General features: G+C 35.3%; 1 pseudogene across 1 annotated transcript in view; it reads right to left on the bottom strand.

Annotated features, from left to right (window-relative positions):
- Positions 1 to 20,593, bottom strand: part of Cpxcr1 (CPX chromosome region, candidate 1) — a 37,752-nt pseudogene extending 17,159 nt beyond the window's left edge. Inside the window, exon 1 of the transcript NR_176808.1 lies at positions 20,400 to 20,593. The product of NR_176808.1 is annotated as a CPX chromosome region, candidate 1 (transcript). The remainder of the gene's footprint in view (positions 1 to 20,399) is intronic.
- Between the last annotated feature and the right edge of the window lie 5,829 nt (positions 20,594 to 26,422).

The following is a 26,422-nucleotide window of genomic DNA, read 5'->3' as shown; positions in this document are numbered from 1 at the left end:
ATGTCCCAGATGTGGATTAAATAGGAATCCTAAGTCCTTGCTTGATTTTTCTAAACAGAAACATTACAGAACAAATAAATCGAAGCCTAATTTGATTCATCCCAACAGAAATTCATGGATTTTTAACCAACTTCTTAATGTGTGCTCATGTAGAAAACAATAATCCTTTGAAGAAAGGTGAGTCCAGGTTCCCTTGAGGAAGAATCAACATTATTTCAGTTTTCCTGCTAACTTTATCCCCTTTTACTCCAGAAAAGAACCTGAAACTTCCAGGATAACTACAAATTAATAAAAACAAAACAATTGAATAATAACTGGGTCAATACAGAAATCAAGAAAGAAATTTAAAAGAATTAATTAAATATGAAAACAAAAATATAGCATAACCTCTCAGTTGGACACAATGAAGCCATTAGTAAGAGGAAAGTTTAAAGGAGTAAATGCCTAAATGAAAAACAATTGAGAGATGTAAAATAAACCTTACTGATACATTTGAAGGACTTAAAAATATAACAAATAATACAATCAAATACAATGGAAGAGTTAATAAAAATCAGGGACAAAATTAATAACTCAGAAGTAAAAGAAGAACATAAGGATTCACTGGAACAGATACTTGATCCTTTGAAGTTATTAACAAGTGTCTAGTCAATAAACCAAAACAAAGAGAAAGTCCTAAATAAATAAGACTAGTGATGAAAATAGAACAAAGTATATCAAATATTAAGGAACTTCAGAGAAGCATAAAGTTATGTTTACCTAATCTTATCTCTTGATTCTTTTGCTCAGGTACAGGCCTAACCAGCTGGAAGAACAGGGAGGCCTCCCATCTGCAGAATATTTCTGGTACCTTTGGTTGATTCCCAAAGATGCAACTCCTTTTCCCCCCTACCTACCACTCATGTTCCTACCCCCAACTGAGGCAGAAATCCCCTGCTCAGGTGTAGGACATACCTTCAAGAACAACAGGTAGACCACTGTGTGTCAAAACTTTTCCAGTGCCTAGGTTCCCACAGATATAATTTTCTACATTTTCTCTACTGCCTACTTCTATTACCATGCCCCAAACCCCAACTCAGGTGGATATCTCCTGCTCAAGTGCAGGCCACATGAGCCAGTAGTACTGGTAGTTAAATTCAGGAGAAAACTCCCTGTTGAACCAGAGGCCATGCTGGCTACCAGAACTCCAGATAGGCCTCCAGTTCATAGACCACTTCCACTCTCTCATAGCCCCTCATACCCAGTCTTCCTACCTGCCTTATCACCTTGTTCCATCTTCTAACTGAGGACAAGACTCTTCTCTGGATCAGAGGCCATGCCAGCTGCCAGAACTCTTGGTGGGGCACATAACTGTGGACCTCCCTCACTGTCTTTCTTAGTAACCACCACATACACCATCCCCATTCCTCCCTCCCCTCCTCTATATCCTGTCCCAGACTCCAAGATGAGTAGTGATCTTCTTCTCAACAAGGGACCACACTGATCTCCAGAAGGTCATCCTCTAACTTGGGCAGAGAACCCAAGCACAAACACAGACTACATAAGCCAGAGGACTGGAGAATAAAAAGAATCGAAAAAACAAAATACCCATCCAACAAAGATGAGCTTAAAAATCAGTACCTACACTTATAATCACCCAAACCCCTGTACCTATACACCAGTGTAAGAATATAATAAATATCAGTCAGGGAAATATGTCAAAAATATGCTCAGCTACCTTACTACAATAAGTCTTAAATATTCCAAAAACAGATGAAGTACAAGAAAAAGTCCTTGAAACCAACTTTATGAAGAAGATAGAGATGCTTAAATAATAAAAGAACAAATCTCTTCAAGAAAAGACAAACAAAAAATTGAGGAAATGAATAAATCTCTTAAATAAAACTAAGACAATGAACATTTGAAGGAAATGAGTTAAATGATTCAAGAAACAGAAATGAAAAATAGAAGCAATAAAGCAAATACAAACTGATGGAATTCTAGAAATGAAAATCCTTTGTTCACAAACAACTACAGATGCAAACATCACATTATTAACAGAATATAATAGATGGAACAGATAATCACAAGTATTAAAGGTATGAAAAAAGAATATGTATATATTCTACACATAATTCCTGATAGAAAATATTCAGGGAATCTAAACACTATGAGAATACCAAAACTAAGAATTATAAGAATAAAAGAAGAATGCCCTTTTCTTCCTGGTCCTGTCTGCTGGTATAAACTCCTAGCTAGTCTGCTCCCTGGAAGAGGTTATATTCTGAGACATGCCAGAGTATCCACTCAGCATTTGGTAAGAACCCCTCACCCCAAGTCCCACAGCAACTGCTAGGAATGAGTGGACTCAGGGACCCACCATCTCCCCAATCCCCCTCCCCTTCAACCAAATACCAGTCTCCTTCTGCCTGGTCCTTTCTGCTGGACCAGAAGACTCTATATTCTGAGGCTTACTAAAGGATCTGTTGCACACAAAACATTTGACATCATATCCGGAAGCATACCAGAAGAACCACTGCACTCAAAATATTTGATACCACATTCTGAGGCATCCCAGGAGATATGCTGCACCCAAGTCATCTGACACCACAACTGGATACATCCCAGGAGATCTACTGCACCCAGGACAGCACAGCTGAAGGCATCCCAGGAGTTCCTTTGTACACAGGGCAACTGGGCAATTGACACCACAGTCTAAAGACCTCTCAGAGGCTCTGTGGCAGGCAGGACAACTGACCCAAAAGACTGAAAGCTTTCCTGGAGTGTAGCTGCACATAGGGAAACCGATGGGATGGGGGTAGGAAAAGAGGGAAACATGATCTGTTATTGGGTTGTAAAAGGACTGACTCCCTGAGGGCCAGCAGAAACAATGGAAACGGGTGACCTCGGGAGAAATGAGGTTGGGAGGACCCTCTAGAATGTACCAGAGACCAGGGAAGTGAATTAATCTCAGGACTCAAAGGATGAGACACTAAATGAAATGTCCTACAGTGGGGAGAGGGAACTTACTGAACCCACCTCCAGCAGAAATACAGGGCATCAAGTGAAAGATGGGGTTGCTATCCCCCAGTCAAAGCTCTGACCCATAATTCTTCCATCTGTGATAAATGCAGGGATGGAAATGGAGAAGAGCCTGAGGAAAAGAAGGTTCAGAGACAGGGCCAAAGTGGGATCGTTGAAGGGGAGACCACAAGACCTGACACCATTACTGAAGCTATGGGGAGTTCACATAAATGGACCTATCATGACTGACCTCCAAAAGATCCAAAAAGTAGCTGAAAGAGTCAGATGCAGATAAGTGCACCCTACCAGTGAATACAAGCAGCTGAAACTTTGGTTGAATTAGGGAAAAACTGATGGAAGCTGAGAAGGATGGCAACCCTGTAAGAGGACCAGCTCTTTCAATTAACCTGGATCTTTGATATCTCTTAGGAACTAGATCACCAACAGGCAACATACACCAGCTGAGATGAGGCCTCCAATCCATATACAGCAGAGGACCCCCCGGGTCTGGGTTCAGAGAAGAGGTACCTATACCTCAAGAGACTGGAGACAAGAGGTCTGTTAGGGTGGGTGGGGTGGGGACATCCATTTGGAAACACAGGGTGGGAGGGAGGTATGGGATGTGAAACGGCCGGGGGCTGGACTGGGAGTGGAATGAAATCTGGAGTGTAAAAATAAATAAAAAAAATTTTTTAAAAAAAGAATGCCACCTCAAAAGCCCTTAAAATATATTCAACAAGATTGAAGATTTTTCTAACTTAAGAAGATATCTATAAAGATAGGAGAAGCAAATAGAATACCAAGTAGATTTGAACAGAGAAGAATATTCCCTAAGCACATAATAATGAAAACAATAAACATGCAGAATAAAGAATATTAAACCTGCAACATAAAACCAAGCCAATAACATATAAAGGTAGGACTATTACAATTACACCTGTTTTCTCAATGTAGACTCTAACAGTCAAAAGGGCCTGGGCAGATGTCCTGAAGATAGAGAACTTTCAATCATCATAAATGGAGAAAACAAGATATTCCATGATAGAGTCAAATTCAAACAATATCTATCTACAATCCCATTGTTATAGAAGGTTCTAGAAATGAAACCCAACCCTGTGAAGCTAATCATATCCATGAAACCACAGGATATAAATAATCTTGCCCCATCAAAAACAAAAAAAAATATGTGCATAAACACAAACACATGCACACACATACACTCAAAACCACCACCAACAATAAAATAATAGAATTAGTGATAATTGTTCTTTGATATCTCTCAATATCAATGAATACAATTCCCTAATAAAAAGACACACATTTGCTGAACAGATGGAGCAACAGTATCTATCTTTCTGCTTCATACAACACATATACCACAACATCAAAGATAGGTATTGCCTTAGAGTAAAGAGTAGGAAAAAATTCCAAGTGAATGACCCAAAGAATCAAACTGGTGTAGTCATTCTAATACCTAACAAAATAGGCTTCAAACCAAAATTAATCAAAAGAGACAGATAAGGATACTTGATACTCATAAAAGGAAAAACCCAAGATGATCTTTCAATTTTTAACATCTAAGCACCCAATTCATGGGTACCCACTTTTATAAAAGAAACATTGCCAAAAGTAAAATGAAACATAGACCCTCATATACTGATAATGGGAAAGTTCAATACTCCACTCTCAACAATGGACAAGTTATCCAGACAAAAACTAAGCAGAGAAATGTAGCAAACAGATGATCTGAAAGAAATGAACTTAACAGATATCTGTAGTACATTTCACCCAAACACAAAAGAACATACCTTCTCGGCATCTCACAGAACTTTTTTCAAAATTGAACCCATACTTGTTCAAAAAGCAAAGTTCACTAGATACAAGTGAAATAATTCCTTGTATTCCAGCACACCACAGTAAATTAAAGCTTCTTTTCAACAAGAAAAGATACAACAGAAAGCCTAAAAACTCACAGAAACTGAAAACGTCTCTGAGTCACTACTTGCTAGAGGAATAAAAAAAGAAATTAAAGACTTCCAAGAAATCAGTGAAAACAAATGCACAGCATGCCAAATCTTATGAGACACAGTGAAAGCAGTGCTCAAAGGGCAGTTCAAAGCACTAAGTGCCTACATAAAGAAATTGGAGAGATCTCATAGGATGAATATAACAGCACACTCAAGAGCTCCAAAAGAAAAAGAAGCAAAGACATACAACAGGCTGAAATCAAGAAAATAGAAACAAAAAGACCAATACAATCAATGAAACAAAGAGTTGTTTTTTAAAGAAAATCAGTAAAATAGACACAACTTTATTAAAGCTAACTAAAAAAATAGAAACAATATCCAAGTTAACAAAATCAGAAGTATAAAGGATATATCAACAGACACAGAGGAAATCCAAAGGCTCATTAGTTTATACATTGAAAGTATGTACGCCACAAAATCTACAGAAATGGATAATTTCCTTATATAATTTAAATCAAGTTTAGATAAACAATTTAAATAGACATATAATGCCTAAGAAAAAAAAGCAATCATTTAAAGTCTTCCAACAACAATAAAAAACAACAACAACAACAACAACAAAAGCAACAATTCAGGGAGAGGAAGTTTCTGAGCAAAATTTTCCCAAATTTTCAAAGATGTAGTAATCCCAATACTCCTCAAATTATTTCACAAAATAGAAACAAAAAGATTATCTAATTCATTTATTTGACCAGAATCACCCCAATACACAAACCCCCAAACATTTCAACAAAGAAAGAAAATTGCAAACTGATTTTCCTCATGAACATATATGCAAAAATACCCAATGAAAAACTCACATACCAAATCCAAGAACACATCAAAAGTTCATCCACTATGATCAAATAGGCTTCATCTCAGAGATGGAGGGATGGTTCAAAATGTGAAAATCTATCAATGTAATACACTATATAATCAAACTGTAAGAAAAAGAATCCACACATGATCATTTCCTTAGATACAGAAAAAGTCTTTGAAAATACCAACACTCCCTCATGATTAAAGTCTTGGACAAAATTGGATTACAAGGGAAATAGATAAACATAATAAAGGCAATTTGACAGCAACATAACAGACAATATCAAATTATATGGAGAGAAACTCAAAGCAATTGCATTAAAATTGGGAACAAGGAAAGGATGTCCACTTTCTCCACATCTATTCAAAATAATAGTTGAAGTTCTAAATAGACTAATAAAATAAATGAAGAGGATCAAGGGGAGCAAAATTGTGAAGAGATAAGTCAAAGTACTAATACTTGCAGATATGATAGTATACTTATATGACTCAAAAAATCTACTGGGAACTCATACAGCTGATAAAAATCTTCAATAAAATATATGGATAGGCGTTTACCTGAAAAGGAAAAAAAATCAGTAATCTTCCTATATATGAATGACAATGGGCCAAGAAATAAATTAAAAAAAAACAAAGTGTGTCACAATATCCACAAATAATATGAAATATATTGGAGTAACTTCAACCAAACAAGTAGAAGACTTATGTCACAAAAACTTGAAGTCTTTGAAAAAAGAAATTGAAGAATATTTAAAAAAATTATAAAAATATCTCCCAAACTCAAACATCAGTATGATTAACATAGTAAATATGCCCATTTAAACAAAAACAATCCACAAATTCAAGACAATCTCCAGAAAAATTATTTACATATATTGAAATGCAAATATTCAATGACTTACTGAAAAATAACAACAACAACAACATCAATGACAACAACAAGAACAACAAAACCAGGATAGCTAAAGCAATCCTGTACAGAAAAAGAACTTCTGGAGTTATTACTGTCTTTGATTTCAAGCTGTACTAGGCCACTATATGTAATAGGAAAAACCACATGTTACTGGCACAAAAGCAGACTTGTTGATCAATGCAATCAATTTGAAGATGTAGAAATAAATCCACAAACCTATGGATACTTTATTTTTGATAAAGAAGGCAGAAATAAACAATGATAAAAATGCATCTTCAACAATTGGTGCTAGTCTAACTGGATGATTGCAAGTAGAATAATTCAAATAGATCCATATCTTGCCCTACACAAAATTCAGTTCAAGTGTATCAAAGTCTTGAACATAAAACCAGATTTACTAATACAGATAGAAGAGAAAATGAGGAATAGAAAGCCTTCAATAAATTGGCATGGGAGACAAAGTCTTGAAGAGAGCACCAATTGCAAGTACTAAATCAATTAATTAATATGACCTCATGAAACTGAAAGGCTTCTGTAATGTAAAAGACTTCAATAATAGAACAAAACTGCAGCCTGCATAATGAGAAAAGATTTTCATCAACTTAGTATCTGACAGAGGTCTGATATCTAAAATATATACAGACTTCTAGAAACTAGAAAACAACAAACAAAACAATTTAACTAAAAACTTGGTACATTCAGAGCCTGCCCCACATGTGGCCCATACATATACAGCCACCAAACTAGATAAGATGGATGAAGCAAAGAAGTACAGGCTGACAGGAACCAGATGTAGATCGCTCCTGAGAGACACAGCCAGAATACGGCAAATACATAGGTGAATGACAGCAGCAAACTACTGAACTGAGAACGGGATCCCTGTTGAAGGATTTAGAGAAAGGACTGAAAGAGCTTGAAGGGGCTGGAGACCCCATATGAACAACAATGTCAACCAACCAGAGCTTCCAGGACTAAGCCATTACCCAAAGACTATACATGGACTGACCTGGGCTCCAACTGCATAGGTAGCAATGAATAACCTAGTAAGAGCACCACTGGAAGGGAAAGCCCTTGTTCCTGCCAAGACTGAACCCCCAGTGAACGTGATTGTTGGGGGGAGAGCAGTAGTGGGGGTGGATGGGGAAGGGAACACCCATATAGAAGGGGAGGGAGAGGGTTTAGGGAATGTTGGCCTGGAAACCAGGAAAGGGAATAACAATTGAAATGTAAATAAGAAATACCCAATTTAATAAAGATGGAGGAAAAAATAAAAAGCTTGGTACATATCTCAACAGTGTATTTTCAATAGATGAATCGCAAATGGCTGAGAAACACTTGACATGTTCAACGTCATTAGCCATCAGAGAAATGCGAATCAAAATGACTTTCAGATTCCACCTCACACTTCTTGGAATGGCTAAGAAAAAAACACAAGTAGCAGCTCATGCTGGTGAGGATGTGGAACAAGGGGACCTCTCTTCCATTACTGGTTGGATGACAAACTTTTACAGCTGCTTTAGAAATCAGCATTGCAGTTTCTCAGAAAATTGGGTGTCTTTTACCTCAACACCCAGCTATACTAATCTTAGGTATATAATCAAAGGATGCTCCATCCAAACAAAAGGACACTTGCTGAACTATGTTCACTGAGGCTTTATTCATAATAACCAGAAACCTGTAATCGCCAAGATGTCAATCAGCAGAAGAATGGATGTAAAAGTGGAATATTTGCACAACAAAATATCACTCTGTTCTTTAAAACAATGGCATCATGAATTTGCTAGCAAATGTATGGAACTAGAAAAGAATCCTGAGTGAGGTAACCCAGGCCCAAAAAGAAAATATGGTATGTACTCAATTATAAGAATATATTAGCCCTTAACTAAAGGATAATCATGTCCAAATCCACAGACCAGAGAGGCCAATAACAAGGAATGTTCATGGTTTGGGGCTGGTGGTGAGAGTAGGGAAGCAGTGTATGGACCTCCCTGGGATTCAGATATAGAATAGATATATTTTGTGGATGGACTTGGGAGCTGGTGGAGACGAAAACATTGTGGATCAGATTGGGGTTAGAGAAAGAGTACTGGGAGAAACCATTGAAATTGAGCATTTGGGGGCAATTTGGAAACAAACTGCAGGGCAAACTCCATGGTATCTAGTAATGGCAACAATAGCAAAGACTCCCACTAATGGGGAATAAAGATACTAAACTGGCTATCATCTATAACAATTCAAGAAGTCCAGAGGTGAGATTGACTAAGACATGAATTCAGCTCCAAAATCTCTGACATACCATTTGTCCTGCCTTCAATATGTCATAGGGTAATGGTGACACAGAACTTGTGAAAGTGGCCAATGAATTTTTGGTCCTATTTGAGGCCCATTCCCTGAGAGGGTGCTCATGACTGACACTTCCTGGATGGTTAGGAACCAGAAGCTGATTAGTCAACAGACCTAGCATAGAACCAAACACAAATAGTAGAAAAAGAAAAAAAGAAGGAAAAGAAGGAAGGAACAGAGAAAGAAAAAGAAAGTCAACGAGATGATGACTAATGATATTCTGTTCTACTCATAGATCTGTGCCTAGCTTAATTATCATCAGAAAGGCTTTATTCAGTAACTAAAGGGAACAGATACAGAGATCCACAGCTAAATATCAGGTGGACCTCAATGGAAGAGTGAAGGAAGGACAGTAGAAGTCAGACTGGATGAGGACATCATAAGAACATAGCCTTAGAATCAAAGAAGCAGGACTCACAGAAGCTCAAAGAGGTTGAAGCAACAATCACAGATCCTGTATGGTTCTGAGTTAAGTCTTGTGCCTATATGTAGGGTACTGTTCTTGTGAAACTCCTAACAGTAGAAGTTAGGCGTGTTTCTGACCTGTTTGCCTGCTCTGTAAACCCTTTTACCCCTTTTGGGTTTCCTTATCCAGTCTTGATATGAAGGTTTGTGTATAGTCTTATTGTAGCTTGTTATGTAGTATTCAGCTGATATTTCTGCTGCCTTACTCTTTTCTGTAGGGAAATGGAAATGAGTGGATTTGGGGAGAGAGGAGGTATAGAGGTAAAACTGTAGTCAGGATGCAATCTATGCAAAGAATAAAGTAAAAACAAAACAAAACCATTTAATATTAAAATCAACTGAAGTTCCAAAATAAATGGACATATTTCAATATGGATGTGACCTACAATATTAATCAAGGTGAAATATATAATTAATAGACACCTATAGAAATCAAATAGATGTGATCTCAATTTTACTGATTAAAAAAATAAAAGCCTAGGCCCAGATTAATTCAGTACAGAATACTATCAAATGGTCATGAACAGTAACATCAACACACTTTATATTGTTCTATAAAATAAAAAGACATCTCATCCAACTTCTTTTTTTTTTTTTATTAACTTGAGTATTTCTTATATACATTTCGAGTGTTATTCCCTTTCCCGGTTTCCGGGCAAACATCCCCCTCCCCCCTCCCCTTTCTTATGAGTGTTCCCCTCCCCATCCTCCCCCCATTGCCGCCCTCCCCCCAACAACCTAGTTCACTGGGGGTTCAGTCTTAGCAGGACCCAGGGCTTCCCCTTCCACTGGTGCTCTTACTAGGATATTCATTGCTACCTATGAGGTCAGAGTCCAGGGTCAGTCCATGTATAGTCTTTAGGTAGTGGCTTAGTCCCTGGAAGCTCTGGTTGCTTGGCATTGTTGTACATAAGGGGTCTCGAGCCCCTTCAAGCTCTTCCAGTTCTTTCTCTGATTCCTTCAACGGGGGTCCTATTCTCAGTTCAGTGGTTTGCTGCTGGCATTCGCCTCTGTGTTTGCTGTATTCTGGCTGTGTCTCTCAGGAGCGATCTACATCCGGCTCCTGTCAGCCTGCACTTCTTTGTTTCATCCATCTTGTCTAATTGGATGGCTGTATATGTATGGGCCACATGTGGGGCAGGCTCTGAATGGGTCTTCCTTCTGTGTCTGTTTTAATCTTTGCCTCTCTATTCCCTGCCAAGGGTATTCTTGTTCCCCTTTTAAAGAAGGAGTGAAGCATTCACATTTTGATCATCCGTCTTGAGTTTCATTTGTTCTAGGCATCTAGGGTAATTCAAGCATTTGGGCTAATAGCCACTTATCAATGAGTGCATACCATGTGTGTTTTTCTGTGATTGGGTTAGCTCACTCAGGATGATATTTTCCAGTTCCAACCATTTGCCCACGAATTTCACAAAGTCATTGTTTTTGATAGCTGAGTAATATTCCATTGTGTAGATGTACCACATTTTCTGTATCCATTCCTCTGTTGAAGGGCATCTGGGTTCTTTCCAGCTTCTGGCTGTTATAAATAAGGCTGCTATGAACATCGTGGAGCACGTGTCTTTTTTATATGTTGGGGCATCTTTTGGGTATATGCCCAAGAGAGGTATAGCTGGATCCTCAGGTAGTTCAATGTCCAATTTTCTGAGGAACCTCCAGACTGATTTCCAGAATGGTTGTACCAGTCTGCAATCCCAGCAACAATGGAGGAGTATTTCTCTTTCTCCACATCCTCGCCAGCATCTGCTGTCACCTGAGTTTTTGATCTTAGCCATTCTCACTGGTGTGAAGTGAAACTCAGGGTTGTTTTGATTTGCATTTCCCTTATGACTAAAGATGTTGAACATTTCTTTAGGTGTTTCTCAGCCATTCGGCATTCCTCAGCTGTGAATTCTTTGTTTAGCTCTGAACCCCATTTTTTAATAGGGTTATTTGTCTCCCTGCGGTCTAACTTCTTGAGTTCTTTGTATATTTTGGATATTATGCCTCTATCTGTTGTAGGATTGGTAAAGATCTTTTCCCAATCTGTTGGTTGCAGTTTTGTCCTAACCACAGTGTCCTTTGCCTTACAGAAGCTTTGCAGTTTTATGAGATCCCATTTGTCGATTCTATCCAACTTCTTTTTATGAAGCCAGTATTCTTACATTGCTCAAACAAGAGAAAGAACCAAATAAAAAAGAGAATTACGAACCAATCTCCTGATGAACCTACAGGCAAATATAATTTGCCTTACAAACCAAATTCAAGATAACATGATACAGATCATCCACTTACCATGATACAGAACAATAGTAAGATGCTCGGTTGTCTCCCTCTCATTCAACATATTACTTGAAGACTTAGCTAGAGCAATTGGACAAGAGAAAGGGCTAAAGGAGATACAAGTAGTAAAAGATGATACCAAAGTGCCTTTATTTGTATAGGATGATTTTACACACTCTCTCTAAAAGACTGTAAAGAATCCACCAGAAATCGTATAAGTTAGTCTTACTAAACAAAGTCGTTTGATAAAAAAATAACGCATAAATGTCAGTAAACATTCCTTATACTAGTGTCAAACATACCAAGAAAGAAGTAGTAAAGAAAACAAGTATGCAATACCCTCCAATTAAAAGAAGCATTTTTGAAATAAATTTAACCAAAGAACTGAAAGTCTGGTACAAAAAAAAATGAAGATACTATACTAATAAATTTGAAAAAATAAAATAAAACAACAAAATGGAAAGACACTCACATACACATATGCCCATGCTCCTGGATTGGTATAGTTTATAAAGAAGAAAATCTCATGCTACTTAATGTAATCTACAGATTCAATGCCATCCTTATGAAATTGTCAAGGTTAATCTTCACAAAAATAAAAAAAAACTATTAAATTTCATATAGTTCTGGTGGAGTGAGATTGGAAGGTTGGGGGTAAGAATATACTTTTGGAGACGGGGTGGGGGGTAGAGGTGAGGAATGTAGACCATAGGGCAGACCAAGAGGGGAAATGAGACTGGACTGTAAAAAGAAAAAAGATTAAGGAATTAAAAAAGCATACAATAGCAGCTTCACAGCACACTTAAAAGCTCTAGAACAAAAAAGAAGCAAGTATACTAAGTGGAGTCGAAGGCAGGAAATAATCAAACTCAAGGATGAAAACCAAGTATAAACATAAAGGACTATACAAAGAATCAACAAAACCAGGAGCTGGTTCTTTGAGAAAATCAACAAGATACATAAACCCTTAGCCACACTAACCAGCAGGCACAGAGAGTGTATCCAAATTAACAAAATCAGACATGAAAAGGGAGGCATAACAACAGAATCTGAGGAAATTAAAAAAAAAATATCATCAGATCCTACTACAAAAGCAGATGTTCAACAGAACTGGAAAATCTGGATGAAATGGACAATTTTCTAGTCAGATATTAGGTACTAAAGTTAAATTAGATCAGATAAACCAGCTAAACAATCCTGTAACTTCCTAAAGAAATAAGCAGTTTTTAAAAGTCTCCCAATCAAAAAGAGCCCAGGTCCAGCTGGGTTTAGTGCACAATTCAATCAGACATTCATAGAAGACTTAATATCAATACTGTCCAAGCTATTCCAAGAATAGAAACAGAATGATCACTACCCAATTCCTTCTATGGAGCCACAATTACTCTTATACCTAAAGCACAAAAAGAGGCAACAGAGAACGAGAACTTCAGATCAGTTTCCCTTATGAATATCGACACAAAAATAGTCAATAAAATTCTTGCAAACAGAATCCAAGAACACATCAAAACTATCATCCATTATGATCAAGTAGGCCTCATTCCAGGGATGCACAGATGGTTGAATATGTAGAAATCCATCAATGTAATCCACTATGTAAACAAACTCAAAGAAAAAAAAACACATGATCATCTCATTAGATGCTGAGAGAGCATTTGACAATATTCAACACCCCTTCATGTTAAAGGTAATGGAAAAATCAAGAATTCAAGTTCCATACCTAAACATAGTAAAAGCAATATACAGCAAACAAATAGCTAACATCAAACTAAATGGAGAGAAACTTGAAGAAATCCCACTAAAATCAGGGAATAGACAAGGGTGCCCATTCTCTCCCTACTTATTCAATATAGTTCTCAAAGTCTTAGCCAGAGGAATCAGACAACAAAAGGAGGTCAAAGGGATACAAATTGGAAAGGGGGAAGTCAAAATATTACTATTTGAGGATGATATGATACTATACTTAAGTGGCCCCAAAAGTTGCACCAGAAAACTACTAAGTCCGATAAACAACTTCAGCAAAGTGACTGGGTATAAAATAAACTCAAACAAATAAGTAGCTTTCCTCTACTCAAAGGCTAAACAAGTTGAGAAAGGAATTAGGGAAATGCCACCCTTCACAATACTCACCAATAACCTAAAATACCTCAGTGTGACTCTAACCAAGCAAGTGAAAAATTTGTATGACAAGAACTTCAAGTGTCTGAAGAAAGAAACTGAAGAAGTACTCAGAAGATAGAAAGACTTCCCATGCTCATGGATTGACAGGATTAATGTAATAAAAATGGCCAGTTTTCCAAAAGCAATCTACACATTCAATGTAATCCCGATCAAATTTCCAACTCAATTCTTCATAGAGTTAGAAAGAGCAATTTGTCTGATTCCTTCAACGGGGGTCCTATTCTCAGTTCAGTGGTTTGCTGCTGGTATTCGCCTCTGTATTTGCTGTATTCTGGCTGTGTCTCTCAGGAGCGATCTACATCCGGCTCCTGTCGGTCTGCACTTCTTTGCTTCATCCATCTTGTCTAATTGGATGGCTGTATATGCTAGACTGTTGGGGGGAGGGGGACAATGGGGGGAGGGTGGGGAGGGGAACACCGATAAGAAAGGGGAGGGGGAGGGGGATGTTTGCCCGGAAACTGAGAAAGGAAATAACACTCGAAATGTATATAAGAAATACTCAAGTTAATAATAAAAAAAAAGAAAGAGCAATTTGCAAATTCATTTGTAATAACAAAAAAAAAAGAGGATAGTGAAAACTATACTCCACAATAAAAGAACTTCTGGGGGAATCGCCATCCCTGACCTCAAGCAGTATTACAGAGCAATAATGATAAAAACTGTATGCTATTGATACAGAGTCAGGCAGGTAGATCAGAGGAATAGAATTGAAGACCCAGAAATAAATCCACACACCTATGGTCACTAGATTGTTGACAAAGGAGCTAAAATCATCCAAGGGAAAAAAAAACGATAGCATTTTCAAAAATGGTGCTGATGCAACTGGAAGTCAGCAAGTAATAGAATGCAGATCGACACATTCTTATTGCCCTGTCTTATTACTTAAGTCCAAGTGGAACAAGACCTCCACTAAAAACAAGCTACACTCAAACTAATAGAAGAAAAAGTGGGGAAGCACCTCGGAAACATAGGCCCTGGGGAAAATTTCCTGAACTAAACACCAATGGCTTATGCTCTCTTAGATCAAGAATCAACAAATGGGACCTCATAAAATGGCAAAGCTTTTGAGAGGCAAAGGGCACTGTCATTAGGAAAAAAGAGCAACCAACAGATTTTGCAGAGATGCTTACTAATCTTACACCCAATAGAGGGCTAATATCCAAAATATACAAAGAAGCCAAGAAGTAGGACTCTAATGAGCTGAATAAACCTATTAAAAATGGAGTACAGAGTTAAACAGAATTCTCCGCTGAGAAATATGGAATGGTTGAAATGTACCTAAAGAAATGGTCAGCATTCCTAGTCGTGAGGGAAGTGCAAATTGAAACAACCCTGAGGTTCTACCTCACACCAGTCAGAATGGCTAAGACCAAAAATTTGGGTGACAAGTGATTCTGGCAAGGATGAGGAGAAAGTGGAACACTCTTCCATTGTTGGTAGAATTGTAAGCTGGTACAACCACTCTGGGAATCACTCTTCACGTTCCTCAGAAAATTGTACATTGCCCTACCTGAGGACCCCGCTATAACACTTCTGGGCATATACCCAAATGATGCTCGAACATACAACAAAGACACATGCTCCACTATGTTCATAGCAGCCTTATTTATAATAGCCAGAAGCTGGAAAGAACTGAGTTGCATTTCAATAGAGGAATGGATACAGAAAATGTGGTACTACTCAGATATCAAAAAACAATTGCATCATTAAATTCATAAGCAAATGGATAGAACTAGAAAATATCCTGAGTGAAGTAACCCAATCACAAAAATGCACATGGCATGCACACACTGATAACTGGATATTAGCCCGAAAGCTCACATTACCCAAGATACAATCCACAGACCACATCAAACTCAAGAAGAAGGACGTCCAAAGATCAAATTCCTCAGTCCTTCTTAAAAAGCAGAAGAAAAATATTCATAGGAGGGGAGGAGGGGATATGGAGACAAAGTTTGGAGCAGAGACTGAAGTAATGTTCATTCAGAGCCTGCTCTACCTGGGATCTAATGTATATATATATATATATATATATATATATATATATATATATATATATATATATATATATATATCCACCAAAATTAGACAAGATTGATGAAGCCAAGAAGTGCATGCTGACCAGAGCCTGATATAGCTGTCTCCTGAAAGGCCTCAGCCAGAATGTGACAAATACAGAGGTGAAGGCTAGCTGTAAACCATTTAAGAACGGGATCCCCATTGGAGAAATTGGAAGGAACTGAAGGGACTTTCAACCCCATAAGAACAACAATAGCAACAACCAACGAGAACTCACAGGGACTAAATCACAACCCATGAACAGACCCATGGCTCCATCTGCAAATGTAGCAGAGGATGGCCTTGTTGGGCACCAATGGGAGGAGAATCTCTTGGTCCTGCCAAGGCTGGACCTCTGAGTATAGGATAATGACAGGGCAGGGAGGTGGGAAAGGGGTATGGTTGGGGTGGGGGAACACCCTTAAAGACGTAGGGGTGGCAGATTGTATAGAAGGCTAATGGTCAGGAAACTGGGAAAGTGGATAACATTTAAAATGTACACAAAAAATATCCAATAATAAAAAAATTAAGAAAAATAAAAGAAAGAAGTAAAAGAAAATTAAAACACCCACCCAGGAAAGCCAAAGCAATCCTAAACAATAAATCAAAATAAATAAAAATTAAAACAGACCTTGATGTACCACCATTAAAGATTGTGATTTACATTGTAATACTTAAGGATATAAACAGCTTGGTACTGGCATAAAAGTTGACACATTGGTCAATGGAATAGAATTGAGGTCCTGGCTATAATTTTATATACCCATAGACACCTGATTTGTGACACTAATATCTAGTGTAGACTCTAAAATCTGTACTAGAGAGAAGACAGCAACTTTATCAAATGATACTGGAAAACTGGATAGTTCCATATTTTGAATAATCAAATGATCTTTCAATAATAATGAAAGTATCATTTCTTATCATTCTTCAAACGAATGGATTCCTAATGGACTAAGGGTCTCAGAACTAAGCCTGAAATCTTTAAACTTCTAGAATAGGGAGAACTATTTAGGAAATACATCATTATCTGTTATCCAGTGTCCAATATCAACCCTGAAAACATGCATACAAGTAACATTTTATGGATGAGCAGGACATATTTAGGTGCATATAACAACAGTTAATAAAAAAAGAGAGGCCATGAATTCAAAAGGGACCAAAAATTGTGCGCTGGAGGGTGTGGAGTGAGGAAAGGGGAGTGAGAAAGGATGCAATTGTATTATAATCTCAAAACTAAATGTTAGCTATGCTCAGCTGTTACAAAGAATTGTAAATTAAAACTCCATGAAAATTGCAGCTTATCCCAGTCAGAATGGCAAATGTAAGAAATCAAAAGAAAACAAAATTGTCAAGGATGTGGCGAACAAGAAACACTCAAGCCATTCTAGATGGTGAACATATTTCTGTAGTCATTGTGAAAATAGGTATACCAATTTCTCAGAAAAATAGAAATAGATAAACCACATGGACCAAAATTATCACTTCTGGATAGTCAAAGGAATGTATTTCTTATTACAAAGTGACATGCTTATTCCTGTTCACAACTGCTCTAATTACATTATCTAAGGCACAGTAACAACTTGGATGCCCATCAATTGATAAGTGGATAATTAAAATGTAATACTGGTATCAAGTGACTTTTTGGGTGAGGATGAGTCATTCTTCATCCTTTTTTAATCGAAAGCACAGATATCTCCAAATAATACATGCTGACCACCGATTCCCTTCCTCCATTCCTCCTATCTCCCCTTGCTGCCACCTCTCCTGTCACCCATATCTACACCCCTCCAATTTCCCTTCAGAAAGTAGTAGGTCTCTAAGAGACAAAAGCTAAACACAAGAAAACAAGATACAATATGTCAAGGAAAAAACGCTCATATTGAGACTGGACTTGGCAATCCATTATTTTTCTATAAGACTGTTTCCTTGTGGGTCATTTATATTCTAGTAGATGGCCTCACATCAAGAAGTAGATGAGCAGCACAGTCAATAGGTTATTAAATTTTAAAAAGTAAATGTACATAAATAAAAACAATGATGTATGAAAAAATACTAAGAATGTGTGTTAGAGAGATATTATTTTCAATAAACAGTATTTGGAAAATTTAATGCTCACATGTAGAGTAATTAACTAGGCACCCTTCCTCCTGTGCTAGAAAAACAAAATCAGAGATACCAAGATTGTTTAATGGGCAAAGATACTTGATACCAAACCTGATTATTTGAGTTTCATTCCCAGAGATCATTCATGGTGGAAGAAAAGAATTAACTGTGACAATTTGACCTGACTTCTATCTGCAAGCCATAATACATGTAACACTCTAATACACAAAATAAATAAAACATGTTAAGATAATTTTAAAATGAACTTAAAATAAATTCACCACATAAACCAAAGACTAGAGTCCAAAAGGAATTGAAATAAAAAAAAAGAAAACAGAAAAATATTTATATTTATAAGGACTTTTTTAGACAATAATACTTATTAAATAAAAGCAAGCAGTAGAAAAGGGGATTACAACAAACTAAAGATTTATCACTAAAGAATAACTAAAATGAAGAAGCCACTAATAACACAGGGGGAAATATTTGCAATTTATGCATGTAACAAGGGATAATATCTATAATTTGTGGGAAACAACGTTGAGGCCAAATTTAAAAACCAAACAGCTAAAAAAATTACTGAGTACTAAGTAGATATTTTTTGGCAAGAAAGAATACCAGCAAAGTATATGAAAAACTGCTCAAAATTGATAATCTTTAAAGAAACTCAGGCAAATACTACAAGATAAGAGTTCATCACCATTCTCAAAAATAGGTATATTCAAAATCACTAAATCTGAAATGCTAGATGATATGGTAGAAAATAAGAATCCTTAATAATGTGGTTGGAAATGTACATTACTGATATGAAATGAAATACAAAGATTCTTCAAAAAAATAAGGATATAAACTACTCTAGCTAGAAAAATGAAAATAAAATTACAATGCTAAAGAAATGTGAATACTATCCTATCAATTGCAACATTTGAGAAAATCTGAATGATGGAAACTTTCTGAATGCATGAAGAAACTGTAAAAACATGTGAACACTTTATTAGGCTACAAAAGAAATCCTGTTATTCATGACATGAATGAGAGAGAGGTTAATCATGTTTACTAAAATAAGATAGAGACAGAAAGATAAGCATGTCATAATCTCATGTATATATGGAATCTAAAGTTATTGATTGCATCAAAAATTGAATAGAATGGTGGTTTTCAGAAGCTAGTAAAAATGAGGAAGAATGTGCAAGATAATGAAGAGTTGGTCAATGAATACTGAACTATAGTCAAGTAAGTAAAAGTTTGGTTGTGCTCTATCATATTTCGGAAACAATAACATTCACATTTCTCTCACATATCTAGCTCAAAGAAATGACATTGAGAGTTTTCATGATGAATGAGTAATAAATAATGAATATGTGAGGGTATACCATACTAATTTGAAAATTGCACAATTATACAATGTATACATATATTGAAATATTATCCTATTAAATTGTGTAATTTTTATCCTTTTTGAAAAGTACCAAAAATATATTTAGTTTAGATACAAAAGAGACTTTTTTTTAACTTTCATAAATCAATTTGGATTATTCAGATTGAGAGCAGTTTGTCTTTTTAAAAATTTCTAATTAATTATTTAGTGTCTTGTAATCCACAAGGCTGATATGCTCTAGGACATATATATATATATATATATATATATATATATATATATATATATATATATATACACATATACACATATACATATATATATTCTATATAAAAAATCTAATACAAGTGAACAAAAATTAAATACCCCAACTCAGTCCTACATTGGTTATATGAAAGTTACTTCTCGTCCTCCTCATAAAATCTCTCGTATATATCCCCTAGATCCTTTAGGTGAAACAGCATCAACTAGCCCACTTCTTATAAACAAATACATGTATAAGTAAGGAACTTGCCTTCATCATACTGCAGTCCCTTCACATAGAGGAATTTAAATCTTATAGTACAAAATTTAACTTTAGTTTACCTTGATATTATTTTAAAAGTTTAATAAGAAATTCAAGTATTACCTCTATGTGACTTATGGTCATAGTATAAAATGTGAACATATTTAGGTCATAGTATCAAATGTGAACATATTTAGCTCCTGATCCAGAGCAATGAGTCTTAGACTAACACTTCTGTGGAAAAAAGGAAGAACAATCTTCTGTAACTGATTACAAAATAATTTCTCACACACTGAAAAATAATGATATCAATATTAAGAAACACTCATATTTTTCAACTTTTCTCTATCAACTCACCCTTCCTCTCCATTCTCATTAGTAAGAATCCTGTTCTATAAGATGGACTTCAGGACACATGATCTGCTCTCCTGATATTCCTCCATTTACTTTGACACTTGTACCTTTTAAAAATTCTATTGCTTACATCACAATGATACTGCATGTGCGAAACCTAGCAACAAAATATACTTTGACACTTGTACCTTTTAAAAATTCTATTGCTTACATCACAGTGATACTGCATGTGCGAAACCTAGCAACAAAATAGAAGCCTCTGAAGTGTGTCATCACTTAAAATGGTAACCTAAAATCTTCTTTAGATGTATGTTAATAATTTAAGCTTAGAGATCCTGTTACCTTATCATTTTTAATCTACAAAAATCTTAATTTTCTGGAAGACTGGGAAAATGTGAAACAAACTTAGTACATAAAAATGACCAGTAACATTTGAATTCCTTATTAATAAAACATTCAGGGTAGAGAACAAATATGATCACAATATGTTTTCACCATGGTAACATGAGCCATATATATATGAAATCAAATATTTAACTGTGTATATGATTCAAGTATTTAATGGATCTAGAAATTCTACACAAAAGCAACAAACAATTATTTTATATTATCATGTTCATTTACAAATTCTACTTGTTCTATTTTGTTGGCCTTTCATCTGATATTATAGCTGGAAACATTTCATTCTCATACCTAACAGATTTCCTTTAAATATCCTACCATCTAATAAAAAACTAATATAGAGCTTATTATATTCTTTGATTATTCTTGCAATTTTTTACCATGCCTTAAGTTCCCATCTGCTAGTGATTCTATGGATGGTATCCCTTGATACCATAAAACTAGGAGAATGAGAGAAGATATTATTGCTATACCTAACAATCTGTTGATACTTTTCCCCCTGGTTTATTTCCATGAAAATTTTAAAACAAGGGCTTACTTATTGTTTATCTATTACAAAATGATTATCCCTGAAACCATATATACAAAGACAACAGAAAAAAACCCAGAATGCTTTTATATGTGTGTATACATATACACCTAACAATAATAATCAAAGTAAAAGAGGTTATCAATTTCACAGGGGGTACTCATTGAAGGGACTGAAGACAGGAAAGAGTAGTTGGAAAGAGATATAGTTCTATTTTAACTAAAATTATATTTATATATATATATATCTGCAATATCTAGAAACAATGGCAGTAGAGCTATCTACAACAATAACAGGACACAAAGCTACAGACTGGCAATATTCAGAGGATATTGGGAACCATGCTGAAGGCAGAGCAAAGCTGGTTCTGCCTTGAATCTCCATCATATCCAGAAAAGTAAAGCACAAAGTGATTGAGTTACGTATTTACTACTAAGTTCTGGCATCCATGTGCACTACACACACACACACACACACACACACACACCCACACACACACACACACACACACAGAGAGAGAGAGAGAGAGAGAGAGAGAGAGAGAGAGAGAGAGAAACATATGAACACACATATACATTATATTTTCATCTCTTTTCATACAGCGAGCTTCTTGTATCCTACCTTTCTCCTCATTCACTTCCACAACTAACACATTACCTGAATATGGCACAATGATGTTGGGGATATGGTATTTTCCCTGTCACCATCTTTGTTTGTCACTTTAGCACTTAGTCATCTTTGGAGAACTCCAGAATTCCGTTAACAAGAATAAATATTTCCAACTTTCTAGTGGTTATCAATATTTGGCTATTGTATGATAAATGTGCAATTACTTTTCAAAATTCCAAATTAAAAACCTAGACTATCATTACAATAAAAAACACAGAAAATCAGTATATTTTTTTCTTTTTGTTGAATATAGAATTTTTTCCTCCTGTCATATATCATGAGTATGGTTTCCCCTTCCTCCACTCTTCAGATTTCTTCCCTAGCTTTCCTCCTATCCAGGTTCACTCCTTTTCTGACTCTCATTGGATAAAAAATGAGGGATAAACTTTTAAGGGATAACAACAAAACAAAATAAAATAAAATATAATATGATAAAAATAAAAAATTAACACATAAGAATTGGACAAAACAAACGTAAGGAGACAAGTTGAAGGAAAAACATCAGACCTTGCAGGGACACATGCAGCCCCTATGCCTACTGCCTCAGTCTCAATGAGTTCTTATGTGAAAAGGTGATATAGTTTACTGATGGTTTACCATTAAAATTTCTTGACAGTGGTTTATTTTCACCTAGTAAGCAACAAGCATTCAGGTTATATGCCAAGTGTGTGGATGACAAGTACAAAGTCTAAGCCTGCTAGTAGATTTTGGAGTAAAGGGAAACTACACATATTTAAAATTTTTATTTCTTCAAGTATTTAATATTGCATATTATTCTAGTTTCATTATTTTTCTCTGATAAAATGTTTGGGTCAAAAGTAACTTGGAGTAGGATTTATTTGCTTATACTTCCAGGCCACAGCTCACTTTTGAGGGAAGTTAGACAATATAACTCAATGCAAGAACTTGGCTATAGAAACTATGGAGGAATAATGCTTATTGGCTCACTCTCTGGTTTGCTCACTAAGCTTGCTCATATCTAGATTTCTTGTATAGCCCAAGACCCTCTGCCTAGGGATGATATTTCTCAATGTACTTGGCCCTCCTACATGAATTAATAACCAATACATTCTCCCTCAAACCTATCTATTCTAGACAGTTTTTCAATGTTGTAGGGTTTCCTCTCAGATGGCTCTAGAATGGGTCAAGTTGACAGTTAAAGGTAAATAAGGCAAACATAAAAGATATTGTTCAACTTTTAAAGTTTGGGTTACTTTAGCTTCAATTCCCCCTCAATTTTAAGGAAGATTACAATGGATAGTAAGTAAGGTCTATGTGCATTTAATGTCAAACAAATATGATATGATTTAAACACAACTAAATTTTAAAGAGACAGTAAGAAAAAATATGTTTAGATAAAAATTTAGATTATTCTATCATCAACAAAATGATGTTACAAATGTAAAAGTCGATATATTGGCTTTGCAGGAGCAACAAAATTGATTTCTATGCATTGATAGTTAATTAAGAGAAAGGTAACAGCATAGTATTATGTGGATTGATGGTTTGTTAGTCAAATTTAGTTGTTAAAAATATTACTGCTCTGGATTCTAAATGGAGCCTGAAAAAGCTTGAGAATAGCATTTTTAGACTTAGATATGCTTGGAAATGAAAAGCACATAAAGCCCAGCATCATTTTTGAGGTCATTCTTTTCACTGAAAGTAATTGCTTTTCATGTTGCAATGATGAATCGGAGTGAAAGCCATAAACCAATACAAACTAAAATGGCTGGGAGAAAGCTAGAGAGAAGTAAAATTTGAAAGCAGGGTAAAAGGGAGATGGTGATTCTGTTGAGGCCTCCTTTAAGAAGCATCGGCAATCATGTTTTGGTTTTTCCTACATTCTAAATAACAACTTTCAAGTTAAATATCACATCACACTTTGCTATTTCCAATCTACATTTCTTAATTCTTTCTTATCTCTTATGTTGTAACAGCAAGTTTCTTTCTGAAGGGTACTTTTGTGTTTATAAAAAGATAAAGAGGAGAAATATGTTTTGTGGAGGTGTAATCAGGTATGGGGAAATTGGGTGCCTCCATGGACCCATGCTGAGGCATCCCTTTCCCATGAGGAACCAGCCACATGACTTTAGAGTACAGAATAGAGTTATTTAGGGCATAGTGAGGAGAGTTGAGAGGGTAATAGAGACAGAGAAAGGCAAAGAGAGAGAAAAGGAGTAGAGAAGTAGAGCCTGGCCATAAGCATATGGAGACAGAGGTGGGAAGATAATGGGAGAAGAGGGAGAAGGGACAAGAGGACAGAACAGGAGCAGGAAAGCAAGAGCAAGAGAAAAGAGGGAGCAAACAGTCCCTTTTATATTGAGCCAGGAACACCCAGCTGTTGCCAGGTAACTGTGGGGAGAGCTTAAACAAAATGCTAACATCCCTTCATTTTGGATTAATTAAAAAAGAAAAAAATTAGAAAGAGGAGATGGTAAAGTAGAAATAGGGTCGTCATGATCTTTAGCTACTTCCTGATGACTTTGGGGGAACATATCTCTAGGAAACCTAGAAGAATGGGTTTTGGATTGTTGTTCCAGGCTTATTAGAGTTGGCTGTTTCCTTGCTGTCCAGGATCTTTGGAACTGTCTGTGGCTAGATCAGAAGGAGCAAATCCAGTAGGACCATCTCCTTCTGTAAAGGAGATTGGAATTATATATATTATATATTATATATTATTATATATTATATTATATACTATATATTATATATTATTATATATTATATTATACATTATATATTATATTATATTATATATTCTATTTTAAATATTAAATATTAAATATTATATATTATGTATTATATTATATATTAATTATATATTATATATTATATATTATATATTATATATTATATATTATATATTAAATATTATATATTATTATATATTATATATTATATATTATATATTATATATTATATATTATATTATATATTATATGTTATATGTTATATGTTATATGTTATATATTATATATTATATATTATATATTATATATTATACATTATACATTATATATTATATATTATATATTATATATTATATATTATATATTATATATTATATATTATATATTATATATTATATATTATATTATATTATATTATATTATATTATTATTATACATTATATATTATATATCATATATCATACATCATATATCATACATCATACATCATATATCATACATCATATATCATACATCATATATCATACATCATATATCATATATCATATATCATACATCATATATCATATATCATATATCATATATCATATATCATATATACATTATATATATAGTTTGGGGGAAAGAAATTCTTTCTTAGATGTACATTTGGAATCCAGAGGAATCCAGTCTTCTGGAATAGGTAGTAAGTGGGAACTTTAGGCTATTGATTAGCAGGTGTACTGATTTGGGTGGCATCTATTTGGTCCATGAGAGGTAGATCTAAGTGGGTTTCCTATAGCTTGTAAGTTTACAAAACAGATAACAACACAAATTAACAACATAAACAGTCTTTGAGATGAGCCTTTTGTGGAGCAGAAGGAATAAGCACTTTTTCCTTTTGTCCAGGAGCCAGAGTATACATAATAAGGAACCCTTTTAAATTAGTTAAAAGACAAAGAAAACTCAAAATTAGAAGTTTTGATTATACAGTTTGATTGTATAGTAGAAAGGTTTCATTAGTGTTAGGCAAATTTATAAGAACTTGAATAATGTTAGTACAATGCCATAGCAAGAAGAGGAAATATGAAATATTTATTTAATAAGAACTGAGTTTAGGTAAGGAAGCAAATATTACATCTGTGAAAGTTTACATCTGAATCTTAGCTGTCAGTGTAGTCATAAATCTGGGGAAGAATAAATTATAATGTATGGTCATATATTTAAAAATGACAGAATTCATCTATTGTCCACTAGCTAACAGTTCCATGTTGTCTTCACAGCAACTTGGGCAGAGTCGGTCTAGTTTTCAAGCCCAGTAGACAGATGGCATTTACAAAGAGCCTTCCCCCCATCCCCTGTGTATCAGATAACAAGTGACATGAGAAACGGCTTACCTTAACTTAGGCAGTATGAGGCATTTGACTCTCTAGCATTTACACAGTGTAAACCAAACCTGTTTAGGTCAATGATGGTGCTTTTCAGTGGTTTTTATACCACAATACAGGCAGTCTATTGTAGCTGTGTCTATATCTTCTGAGATCTTGGGGGGTAAGCTGTTAGGTTTTGGAAGACTCTGTAATAAACTTAAGTATATTAATAATTAGCAGAATTCTGACTAGATTGAGAACTATATCAGTTGGTCATATCTGAGTTAGACAATGAGTTTGTTAAATCACTTGCTTGGGAATGTGTATGGTAAATATAGCACACTATAATTTAATGGAGTAGCAAAAATCATTTTCAAGACAGGGTAG

The sequence above is a fragment of the Rattus norvegicus genome, chromosome X (assembly GCF_036323735.1).
Source record: "Rattus norvegicus strain BN/NHsdMcwi chromosome X, GRCr8, whole genome shotgun sequence".
NCBI classification, from domain to species: Eukaryota; Metazoa; Chordata; class Mammalia; order Rodentia; family Muridae; genus Rattus; species Rattus norvegicus.
Note: the sequence above shows the minus strand (reverse complement) of the source record. Positions and strands in the feature narration are given on the sequence as shown.